The sequence below is a fragment of the Perca flavescens genome, chromosome 12, assembly GCF_004354835.1.
Source record: "Perca flavescens isolate YP-PL-M2 chromosome 12, PFLA_1.0, whole genome shotgun sequence".
NCBI classification, from domain to species: Eukaryota; Metazoa; Chordata; class Actinopteri; order Perciformes; family Percidae; genus Perca; species Perca flavescens.
Window position 1 is genome coordinate 3069682 of NC_041342.1, and position 12387 is coordinate 3082068.

General features: G+C 42.1%; 1 protein-coding gene across 1 annotated transcript in view; it reads left to right on the plus strand.

Annotated features, from left to right (window-relative positions):
* Nucleotides 1-12387, plus strand: part of LOC114565155 (contactin-associated protein-like 4) — a 160646-nt gene that overhangs the window by 40372 nt on the left and 107887 nt on the right. The gene's annotated exons all lie outside the window — the stretch shown is intronic.

Below are 12387 nucleotides of genomic sequence, written 5' to 3' on the forward strand. Positions count from 1 at the left end.
CATGATTTGGCTGAATATGAGACAGTTGACATAGTCTACCTTGCATTAGAAGACTGAATTCTGTTGAAAATATGGCTAAGGTTTATGGTTCAACCAGTTACTAATATTGGCCAGTGTTATTTGCAATACACCTGTCAATATAAGGTGAAAAACTGTATATTTGTTATATCTGGTGATATATTACCAGTCAAAGGGGCCTGAAGTGGCCATTATCAATGTCAATTTGTTTTATCGCATCCAATCCATTATTCAATGCATATTGCTTCATTAAATAGCTGACATTGACGAGACAGACAGGACATGTGTGTGTGTGTGTGTGTGTGTTTGTGTGTGTGTGTGTGTGTGTGTGTGAAACAGCAACTTATTCTCATGAACGCGTTCGTATGATATCGTACCCAAAGTTATGCACGCTAAAACGTATGACATTATACGAAAACTAGGAGACCGGGTACAGGGCACCGCGAGCTGCCGGTCCTTTCGGCGGAAATCATGATTACGTTTAGGCAAGAAAAAGTGAGCGTTATAGTTGAGTTTTGGCACCGAAATGACCAGTTAAGTTTAGGAAAAGTCTTTGGTTTTCCCCGGGAAGCGAACTTCCGCTCCCCAGCTTCAAAGTCCTGTGTGTTAACGCCCACTCATCACCCCGACCCCCTCCCTACGCTGTGAGCCGCGTTCTTATACAGCTGCTGTCAATGTGGTGCAACACAGCAACAACAACAAACGCATAAACCATGTGAATTACAGTGTTTAACTTTTCGTAGCTTTTCGAACGTAGGGTTCACGAGAACAGGCTGAAAACAGCCAGCCCGTCTTGGAAATGGCCAGGACTTCTTGCTACTGCTTCAGAGACTTTTGCATGAAAATAAATGTTTTTCAGGATGATCTAAACTACCTCTTGGATGATTCTGTCTGTATGTGATGAGATAGATAAGATAAGAATCTTTATTGTCATTGCACATTGGGTATACAATGAAATTGCAGTGCTTCTTCAGCCAGTGCATAATAAATATAAATAAAAACAATGAAAGGAGAGAAGCAAGCTATATATACAACATTTACACATCATAGCGCGTACAGTCTTTATGAATTTAGGGACCTGATGGCCAAGGGAAAGAAACAGTTTTTGAGTCTGTTGGTCCTGCTCATGAGGCACCTGTACCTTCTGCCGGAGGGCAGGAGGATGACCAGGTGCTGTCCTGGGTGTGAGGGGTGGGTAGTGATTGGCCTAGCTCTCCTGAGACACCGTATGCTGGCGATTTCTTCCAGCGAGGGTAGGGGAATGCCAGCGATATGTTGTGCTGTCTTTATGACCCTCTGCAGGTTCTTTCTGTCCGCCACATTACGGTTGGCATACCAAGCCGTAATGCAGTACGTCAGGACGCTCTCAATGGTGCTGCGGTAAAAGGCCACTAATGGCGTTTTTCTATTACATGGACTCTACTCGGCTCGGCTCGACTCGACTCGAGGTGCCCGGTCCTCCATTTTCCATTGCAGATTTAGTACCACCTCATGCCTGAGGCGAGCGTGGCTGGTCGTGGCTTGGCAGCTTTGCATTTCCCCCGACTCATTTCCTGGTTCTCCTTCTCCATAAACAACATAAAATTAAAAGAATACGCCACCGTTTGTTGAAATAGGGCTTATTGTGGTCTACCCTGGCTGTAGATAGGTGGGCCAACGCATTTTTTGTCTCAGTGCAAGTAATTAGGTTGTTTTTTTGTCTTTTGTTGGCTCACTTTTACTCACAACATGCTAACCGGCAACATAGGATTCCATTCACTACGCTAAGCTAACTAGCAGCGGCGCTGCCAGTGTTGCACCAGACTAAAACAATGCATGCACAAAAAATGCGTTGGCCCACCTATCTACAGCTAGAGGAGACCCCACCTATCTACAGCTAGGGGAGACCGTGATGAGACCTATTTCACCAAACGGTGGCGTATCCCTTTAAGGAAAGGGCCAGGACTCCACCGTGGTCAGAAGGAACAGGGGAGACACTTTGTTTCTCTCACTATGACTCTAGAGTCGCTACTCGGTCCAAAGCTAATCACCGTCACTCTCTCACTTCTCCCTTGCTTCACCACACCCTCCCCACACACACACACACACACACACACCCACACACACACACTCACATGCCGGCTCGAAGCACACACCAGCGCACAAGTATACACATCAGGCCACTTGCGTAAGCTACGGCTACTCTTGTTTCAAAAGAAGCGAAGTGACGATTCTCTCCGACCAAGCAGTAGTCTGCAGGTTTTCACGTCACCTTTTGGTATCGCCTCAGCTCGCTTGGGACCTCGACGGAGGTGGTACCAAATAAAAGTACCTGTTAGCAGGTACCAGGGACCTTTTTTTCATAATGGAAAACCAAAAGAGGCGAATAGAGTCGAGGCAGGTACCATGTAATGGAAAAATGCCATAACAGTTGGGATGTGAAGCTTTAAAGGTCCCATGGCCTGCAAATTTCACTTTATGAGGTATTTTAACATTAATATGAGTTCCCCCAGCCTGCCTATGGTCCCCCAGTGGCTAGAAATGGTGATAGGTGTAAACCGAGCCCTGGGTATCCTGCTCTGCCTTTGAGAAAATGAAAGCTCAGATGGGCCGATCTGGAATCTTCTCCTTATGAGGTCATAAGGAGCAAGGTTACCTCCCCTTTCTCTGCTTTAAACGCCCAGAGAATTTGGCCCACCCATGAGAGAGAGAGAGAGACATCATGGCTTTCAAACGAGCAAAGTGGCAGTTGGTCAATACAGACAATACAGAATGAAGAACGAACAAGCAATAGCTGCTTTGTCCCATCTTTATTCTCCATAGATGCTGCTGGTGTTGAAGGTTTATGCCAGAAGGATACTTTTTTTTTTCGCCCAACATAAACTCAGCAGGGAGTCCTGTGCTGGATGCGGATGTGAGGCTTTGATAAAATGAAGATGGAGCTTTCTGCGGGGAACGGGCTTCACATTAAAGCCCAGAATCAGCTGGGAGGGCGAGATGGGTTTAATCTGGATCTGAATGATTTTCACCACCTGGGAAACTAAAGGAAGCGGCGCCTGCAGAACACCGCTCAGGCCTCAGTTTGTTTGATTGTCGAGACCAGAGGTGCCCAAATTCTTTCATACGAAGTGTCAAAAAATCAATCTGGATGGAAGGCCACGGGCCAAAAATAAATGTTGATTTTGAAGAACGCCATCATTCTTGTAATTCAGTTCAATTTTATTTATAGTATCAAATCATAACAAGGGTTATCTTAAGACACTTTACAGATAGAGTAGGTCTAGACCACACTGTATAAATTACAAAGACCCAACAATTCCAGTAATTCTTTATACATAAAATAACAGCACTGTGCTTTACATTGCCGTTAAACTTGGATTATGTACTTGTTAGCTGCACAAAATGGACGTTTCATAGTCATTACAGTTGGGATTTTACAGCACGTTCAAAATAAGAGGAAAATAGGCCATGAGCATGGCAAAAGCCATGGTGGGCCAAATTGGACGACCTCGGTTCGAGACTCAAAGCAAGCATTGTTTTGCTGCTAAATATGCTGCTTGTCTGCTGTTTTTATTCTCTGATCTATCTAAACATGGTGATGTAGTGTCATCACTGCCTTTTGACTGCTTTGTGAATCAAGCACTGAGGGGGGGAAGTGCAGTTTAAGGAGACTTTTTGTCTTTTTTTGAGAGAGTTTGTGGTTGGAGGTACATGGTGCACACAGGGTGAGGGGGGATTAGGGGGAATTCATTGTTAGCAACAGTTGGTCAACCTTTTGGACTTCTGCCATTCCCTTTAAAAGCATCGCTCTTCCTGTCATGACTTAATTTCAATTTCAATTTTATTTATAGTATCAAATCATAACAGAGTTATCTCGAGACACTTTACAGATGGAGTAGGTCTAGACCACACTCTATAAATTCCAAAACCCTAACAATTACAGTAATTCCCTCAAGAGCAAGCATTAGCAGTGGCTATTGCGTCAGTGGCGAGGAAAAACTCCCTTTTAGGAAGAAACCTCGGCAGACCCAGAATCTTGGTAGGCGGTGTCTGAAGGGGCCGGTTGGGGGTGTGATGAACAGTGGCAAATAATAGTCACATTAAAGATAATGGAACAGTGACTTCGAAGGTCATCGTGGAAGTTCATGTCATAGCAGGGCACATCGTGTCATACTGAGTAGTGCAGTCTCCTATACCGGATCCTGACTACTCTGTGCATATGAACATCACAGCAGGGCGTTGCGGGATTGAGTGAGGGACTTACTGATGTGAGTGAGGGATCCAGAGTTATACTAGAGTTACTACACTCACCTAAAGGATGATTAGGAACATCTGTTAAATTTCTCGTTAATTCAATTATCTAATCAACCAATCACGTGGCAGCTGCTTCAATGCATTTAGGGGTGTGGTCCAGGTCGAGACAATCTCCTGATCTCCAAACTGAATGTCAGAATGGGAAAGAAAGGTGATCTAAGCAACTTTGAGCGTGGCATGGTTGATGCTGCCAGATGGGCTTATCTGAGTATTTCACAATCTGCTCAGTTACTTGGATTTTCCCACACAAACATTTCAAGGGTTTACCAAGAATGGTCTGAAAAAGGAAAAACATCCAGTATGCTGCATTCCTGGGGGGCCAAAATGCCTTGTTGTTGCTAGAGGTCAGAGTAGAATGGGCCGAGTGATTCAAGCTGATAGAAGATCAACTTTGACTCAAATAACCACTTGATACAACCGAGGTATGCAGCAAAGCATATGTGAAGCCACAACACACACAACCTTGAGGCGGATGGGCTACACCAGCAGAAGACCCCTCAATTTTGGGTTGTAATCTGAGCCATGAAATGACCAACTTCTTCTTTGGGGACTACCAACGTTAAACTTCACAACCGTCTCCTGCTCTCCCTCTGACAGATCAGATAGAGACTCAGCCAAAGGCGGGAGTCTGGCTCAACCACCTCCGATTGGCCAACACTACGATTCTGTTAATGGTAATTGTTTGTCCTCTGTCACTAACAGACAAGTTCACAACCTCTCACTTAAAGTGATGGTTCGGAGTAATTTCACTCTAGGGTCCTTTGCACCATGACCTCGAGCCAAACACCCCCCAGAAGCTTTTTTCACCTGGGTCTAACATTGGGAGAGTTAGCGTAGAGTAGCGTTATCAGCTGAATAGCTTATTAGCGCAGGGGCTAATGGACCCACGTTTGTATCTTGTAAATGACCCCACTAATAATGCCCGAAATGATACCAAACATCTACACTAGTACAAATAGGTTATGTACTCATAAAACGATGGATTGGAAAGTTTGTAAGTACACCAGAAGTTTATGAACACTTGCCTGCTCTCTTCTGCTCTCTGCTGCTGCTGCTACCTGCAGTTAGACGAGTGCTTAGGGCTGTCTAAAAATTACTACACCGAAAAGAGATACAACAAAAATATTTATTAATTTAATGATTAAATAAGGTAATGTCTCCAAACTTACCTCAGTTATTACTTGTCTCCTGCTAGTTATACTACAGCACTTAGTTTAAAAAAAAAAGTTCAATTAAAAAATATTTTTGTTGCATCTCTTTTCGGTGTAGTAATTTGTAGACGGCCCTAAGCACTCGTCTTACTGCCGGCAGCAGCAACAACAGCAGAGAGCAGAAGCTAGCAGGCAAGTGTTCATAAACTTGTGGTGTACTTACAAACTTTCCAATCCATCGTTTTATGAGTACTTATACCATGGTCTGGGTGAATACTCGATTCTGATTGGCTGCAGGGTGTCCATTAAAAAGTGATGTAGAACACCTACTAAAGGAGTTCGGTGAAACTGACTGTTTACTGTTCTAAATGACAATGACATGGCTGGATAGCTAGCTTGTCTTGTTGTTCAACATACTGTCAAATTATTTTTACTGATTGCCAACTGTAGACAATGTTATTGACTTTGGATCTTGCTAGCATAGCGTTAGCTTTCTGGCTCGTAGCTAAACTGAAGGGTTCTATCAGCTGAGCGGACTATATAAATATCTCCGGTTGCTAAGGGAGGCAAGTCGTATCTAAGGTTCTTCCTAATTCCTGGTCGAGAGAACAACGTTTGCATTGCATAAGAACCTGATGGATTTGAATGATTGTTCCAGGTATTAGTCAAACCGTCAGGCGTAACCAGGGAAACAGAGTTATTGTTTGGATAAACTTTAGATTTTGATTGTAAAACTAATTAAAATATGAACTAATGTTTTAAAAATATGTTATTTGGCAAGTGACCATGGTATTATCGGGTTAAAGGAGAATTCCGGTCGATTTCAACCCGTAGCTCTGTTGTTTGTAAATCAGGAGTACTGTCAGTAGCGAGAAAAACGAAACCAAACGGTGCCGCCTACACCGAGTTATCCTCCTGCTAGATTTTGCACCCAACAGTCTTAAACAAGGCTTAAACAGGGCAAGTTTTAAACGTGTTTTTAGCCTCTAAACGTGTTCGAAATGCCATTACTAGTGCTTAGCCATGTGCAGTTATTCCTTACGAGGGAACACAGCGAATTTGACGGCAGTAGATGTGACAGAAAGGCATACAAGTTGTGTTAATCCTTACCTCTGTTTATGTAATGCTTTCCGGTCAAGTCCTCAACAATCGAGTGCCGATCTCATACAATCCAATAATCCAAAATGTATTTTTTCCACAAAAAAACGATTTGCCGAGGTCCTGTCCATAGTAATGAGCATGTATCAACAGGCTGTAACCTGACACCGCAGCGAAGCGGAGCTGACCTACAGTTCAAAAGTTCAGGAGCTCATTTGCATAGGTAACCTAGCAACGGCGGAGCCTGCCTGTGGCAGAAGCAGGGAGGAGCTCACAGAGCTGACAGACGGAGCTTGGAGTTAGATCAGCACTAATATGAGAAAATGCTTCGAGTTTGTGCCTTTCCAAATTGCGGCAACCAAATGAAGAGATATTTGAGCTTTCACCGTCTACAACCTCCGCAGCCGGGAGATTTTACCGTTATGGCTGGTTGCACTTCAGCTCCCTTGATAACATTAGCTACATGAGAGAGATTACCGTGTTTGCAGCGAACATCGACTTCACCAAAAAGAGCGTCAAGTCCCAGTATTTGAAGGAAAATGCCATTCCTAAAGCGAAAACACCAGCTGCAGACAAATTGGAGGTAACGTCTTTATGATTTATACTTTCCAAGGCTATTGTAATTCTCACTTTTTTTTCTGTGAAGAAATGTTTCACGGTGTTGGTGAATTCTTGAAAAAAAAAAAAAAAAACACTAAATGTTGTAACTCCCGTTACTGAGACCCGTGTATGATATTACCGACATGTAATTAGTAATGAATTATATTACTGCGTTACAGCAAAAATGTATATATTACTGTAATTGCCTTACACCCAACACTGATTATGATAGATGCATCCTCAATGTTACTGTTTTGGCCATTGAGTCTGACTACAATGCTCTTTCTCCTTCTTACTTATTTAGGGGACACCATCCAGTGACATAGAGACAGAATTAGCTGCAGTGCCACAGTCAACTCCCAAGAAGGCGTCCAGCTGGTCATCCAGCCAGTTTCAAAATAGTTATTTCAAGTCCACAGAAGAAAAAAGCCCTTACCCCGTCATGGACAGAGAAGAAGGCGACTGCTTTGTAACATAGCCCCAGTTCCTCTGCTGGATAAGAGTGAACTGGTTGCTCAAGCCAGGTCACATTATAAGAGCATGTTCTAGGCCTAGGAAAAGAGCACTGAACTAGTTTTTCTTTGTACACTTCAGACTATGCTGCAGCATGATTATGTATAAAACCACACACTGTACTGTACATACTTTACATTAATTGTGTCTAGATTGTGATATTGTTATTTCCTTTTTTTTTAAGTAAATACACAAAAGCACAAATGTAATGTGTATTGTTATATTATAAAACCACTATAACAGACAAGTGCAGTATAGAACTGTACAATGTACTTATTCTTACAATTTATTTATTCTTACAATTTACTTATTCAACTTTACTTGTACAATATACATATTCTTACGTTTTCCTAATATAACTGTGCAATTGGTTTGTTTATTCCTAGTAATGGCCATACCAAGTATTACTAGAAATTATAGTTTTTGACTCAGAAAATGTCCTCTGCCTCTTTGAATCCTGTGTAACTTCCAGTTGGGGAGGGGTACTCTTGTCTGATTGCTGCTATAACACAGGTAGGCAATGTTCTTCTGGTGCCCCGGCCAAGGTGCTCTCCTCTCAGAACCCACTCCAGAATCACCCGGTAGGCCACGAGTCTGCATTGGCTGGGAGGGGGGGGGAGAGGGAGAGCTTTGGTTATTTCGCTAAAGAAGTGAGGCATTTATTTATAATAAATAATAATACATTTCATTTATAGAGGGCTTTTCATCATACTCAAAGACACTTTACAGTAAAAACCAGCACATATATCACATTAAAAACAGATAAGCAATAAAACCAACACATACAACAAGCATATTTAGAAGCAATTAACCCCTTGACGCCTGAATTTATTCACAATTATATAAACAAAATATTATGTGTGTTTCTGGCTCCAAGCTGATGCTAAATTAAGTTGAGATTGTTAATTTGTCTATAGCATATGGAATAGATATAAATTTAGGTATGATGCAAATTAGCGACAACAGGCATTATGGTAAAATTCTTTACAAAATGGTAAAATTGATAAAACACATAGTAGATTTCATTCATGTCACAAAGTTGTTAGAACTTCTAAACTGTAAATGACAAATACATGGATCTTGACAACGGCAAGAAAGAAAACACTCTCCTACTCGCTAACATTGACAGTAGTTTCTTTAGGGTTAGGGGTAGGGTTAGGTTTAGGGGTAGGATTAGGTTTAGGGGTAGGGTTAGGCGTAGGGTTAGGGTTAATTTTGCTTACGTGAAACGGATGTATCTCCCACTCCAACCGGTCCTACGAGAAACCAGTGCACGCAAAAGGTTCCGAGGTATGTATCGCATGTAAACAAACCGGCATTGCGGGGAATACACACGCTATCTCGCCTGCAGTCGGAATGGAAGGGGTTTGATGCAAATTAGCGACAGTCAGCGTTAAGGGGTTAAAAACAATAAAAACAGTAACTATCTGGTGAGAAATGTAAGATTATTGTATGTGGAAAGCTAATCTGAAGAGGTGTGTTTTGATTAGTGTTTTGAATGTGTATTTACAACTAAAAACAAATGTACCTAAGCTAGACAGAATCACGAAAGCCTGTTGTACTCACTCATTAGACAGCTGGCCATCAGGTCTGTCTGGTTAGATCATCCTTATAGATCAGATGGGGAAACCTCTGTATGGGCCAAACAATGTCCGTTGACCCGTCCAGACCAGGCTGGATCCTTACAGCACAGGCTTTCTTCCTCGGTGGTCATTGCGATACAGTATCCACACGAGCACCACCATGTACCCGCATCAAGTGCAACCAGCCATAACGGTAAAATTTCCCGGCTGCGGAGGTTGTAGACGGTGAAAGCTCAAGCTCAAATATCTCTTCATTTGGTTGCCGCAATTTGGAAAGGCACAAACTCGAAGCATTTTCTCATATTAGTCCTGATCTAACTCCAAGCTCCGTCTGTCAGCTCTGTGAGCTCCTCCCTGCTTCTGCCGACAGGCAGGCTCCGCCGTTGCTAGGTTACCTATGCAAATGAGCTCCTGAACTTTTGAACTGTAGGTCAGCTCCGCTTCGCTGCGGTGTCAGGTTACAGCCTGTTGATACATGCTCATTACTATGGACAGGACCTCGGCAAATCGTTTTTTTGTGGAAAAAATACATTTTGGATTATTGGATTGTATGAGATCGGCACTTGATTGTTGAGGACTTGACCGGAAAGCAGTACATGAACAGAGGTAAGGATTAACACAACCTTTATGCCTTTCTGTCACATCTACTGCCGTCAAATTCGCTGTGTTCCCTCGTAAGGAATAACCGCACATGGCTAAGCACTAGTAATGGCATTTCGAACATGTTTAGAGGCTAAAAACACGTTTAAAACTTGCCCTGTTTAAGCCTTGTTTAAGACTGTTGGGTGCAAAATCTAGCAGGAGGATAACTCGGTGTAGGCGGCACCGTTTGTTTTCGTTTTTCTCGCTACTGACAGTACTCCTGATTTACAAACAACAGAGCTACGGGTTGAAATCGACCGGAATTCTCCTTTAATGCCCTTCGAGGTGTCCATTGTCAGGTATTAATGGACTTCGGCGGAGGCAACCGTTCACAGAAATGGTTCACGCCTCGCCGTCGTCCATTAATACCTGACAATGGACACCTCGTCGGTCATTAACCCTTACATAACCTATATGTACTACAGTAGACGTTTGGTATCATTTCGGGCATTATTAGTGGGGTCATTTACGAGATATAAACGTGGGTCCATTAGCCCCTGCGCTAAGCTATTCAGCTGATAACGCTGCTCTACGCTAACTCTCCCAATGTTCGACCCAGGTGAAAAAGCTTCTGGGGGGGTGTTTGGCTCGAGGTCATGGTGCAAAGGACTCTGGGGTGAAATTACTCCGAACCATCACTTTAAGCTCTAAAATTGATTTAAAAAACAAAAAAAAGTTTTTATTATTATAATTTTTATGGGGGCTAAGATAAAATATCTAAAAAGGGTCTAATATCGCCGATGAGTTGTGGTATGGAACATTTGGTAACACTTTACTTGAAGATATCTACATAAGAGTGACATGACAGTGTCATGAACACATGAACCTTAACTCTAACTGTAACTCTAACCCTAACTTGTTATGACAAAAACCGAATAACACTTACTAAAAGAAGCGTTATGTCATAAACGTTTATGACTTGTTTATAATGTTTATAACATGTTCATGACAGTAGAACATTTTAGCATTTCTCAGCTCATTTTTAATTTATTTATCGTCTCATTTCATGCCTTATGCTGCCAGTGCAATGACCAGGCTTCCTCTCATTAATAATCATGTCAATATGAGAAAATGCAGGGATTAGAAGTGGGAGTGTAATGACTGACCAAGCTACTGCTGATTGCATCATAACACATGTTTAGCCATCACTGCAGCTTTCACATATTGTTGCTAGATTAGCAGAGCTGTTTGTGCCCCATTTCTTCCCCAGCTGTATTAACACCGTAAAGCCCACACGGTTCCGAGCAGTTTGCTGAGGAAATCGATGAATAAAATGAACGTCTCCGTCTCATTTCCATCGCTTGCTGCTTCCAACTCTCTGCTTCCCCCAGTCGCTCTCAGAGGAGCAGCTTTCCTCTCAGTTCATTCGCTCACTAAATGAACAGTTTATCAGAGCCTTGCAATGCCACCTACAAGATAAACACAGGCATTTTCTACATGGGCTCATATGGGATCATCATAGATTTTCTTTCATAACAATGGACTGTAATTAACTTTTAATCATTGACTTCACTATCGAGAGTTTGTGTGCAACCAGGGAATGGATCTCTTTGTGACTGATTTTGATTTTTACAGTTTCAGTTTTTTGTCCCCAGACACAATATAAAACCAAGACAATGAATAATACCTCGAATTATATTATTTAACTCAACTTTTTATCTGCAGCACCAAAGTGTATTTCACAGGTGTGATATGAATCATGTGCTAATAGACTAAAAAAGGTGTCAGTGATTAAAACAAATTATGGTATTGTCTTATCATATCATCAGGCCCAGACGGAATCTGCAGATTTTTTTATTATACAGTTTTCAGCGGTAATCCAAATACAATACAAAAATCCAATAGTAGTATAATAATAGAAATTAAGCGGACAGTTCTGCTTGTGATGGAGATGATTCCTGGGAAAATCTGCAGAATTCTGGGTCTGTAGATTCTGTATGGCCCTGCATATTGTATATTAACTGTACAGTGGAGTAACATATTGTGTGTTCAAGGCTATGGCGGCTGGCAGTGATGCATGTGCACTGTCAGTGTAACGTAACACGCTCACGTTGGGAACACCAACAGCAATGGAAGTGTGCACTTACAGTAGGAGTCCTGGCCCCAACCAAAGACAATGCAAAAAACAACAACAAAACAATTAAAATGCCACTGCACAATAGTTCAACTTCTTTAGTTTTAAGAGTTTCTCTTTTCAAAATAAGTGTCTGGATGTTGAAACAAGAACACAGTGATTCAGGTTGCAGCAGCACAGGAAAGAGAAGTCAGAAAAGACTTGATTGTAGAGAACACATTTGCGATGATAACAGGTTGAATTATTCTAACTGCACTGTAGAATAATGTTCTTACTATTTGTAGACAAATATAATAAGAATGTAAAAGGTTTCCATAAGAGACAAAGGGCCCTATCTTGCACTCAGCGCAATTGCCTTTGTACACCGACGCATGTATCATTCCTATTTTGCACCCAACGCACAGCAGATTTTTCC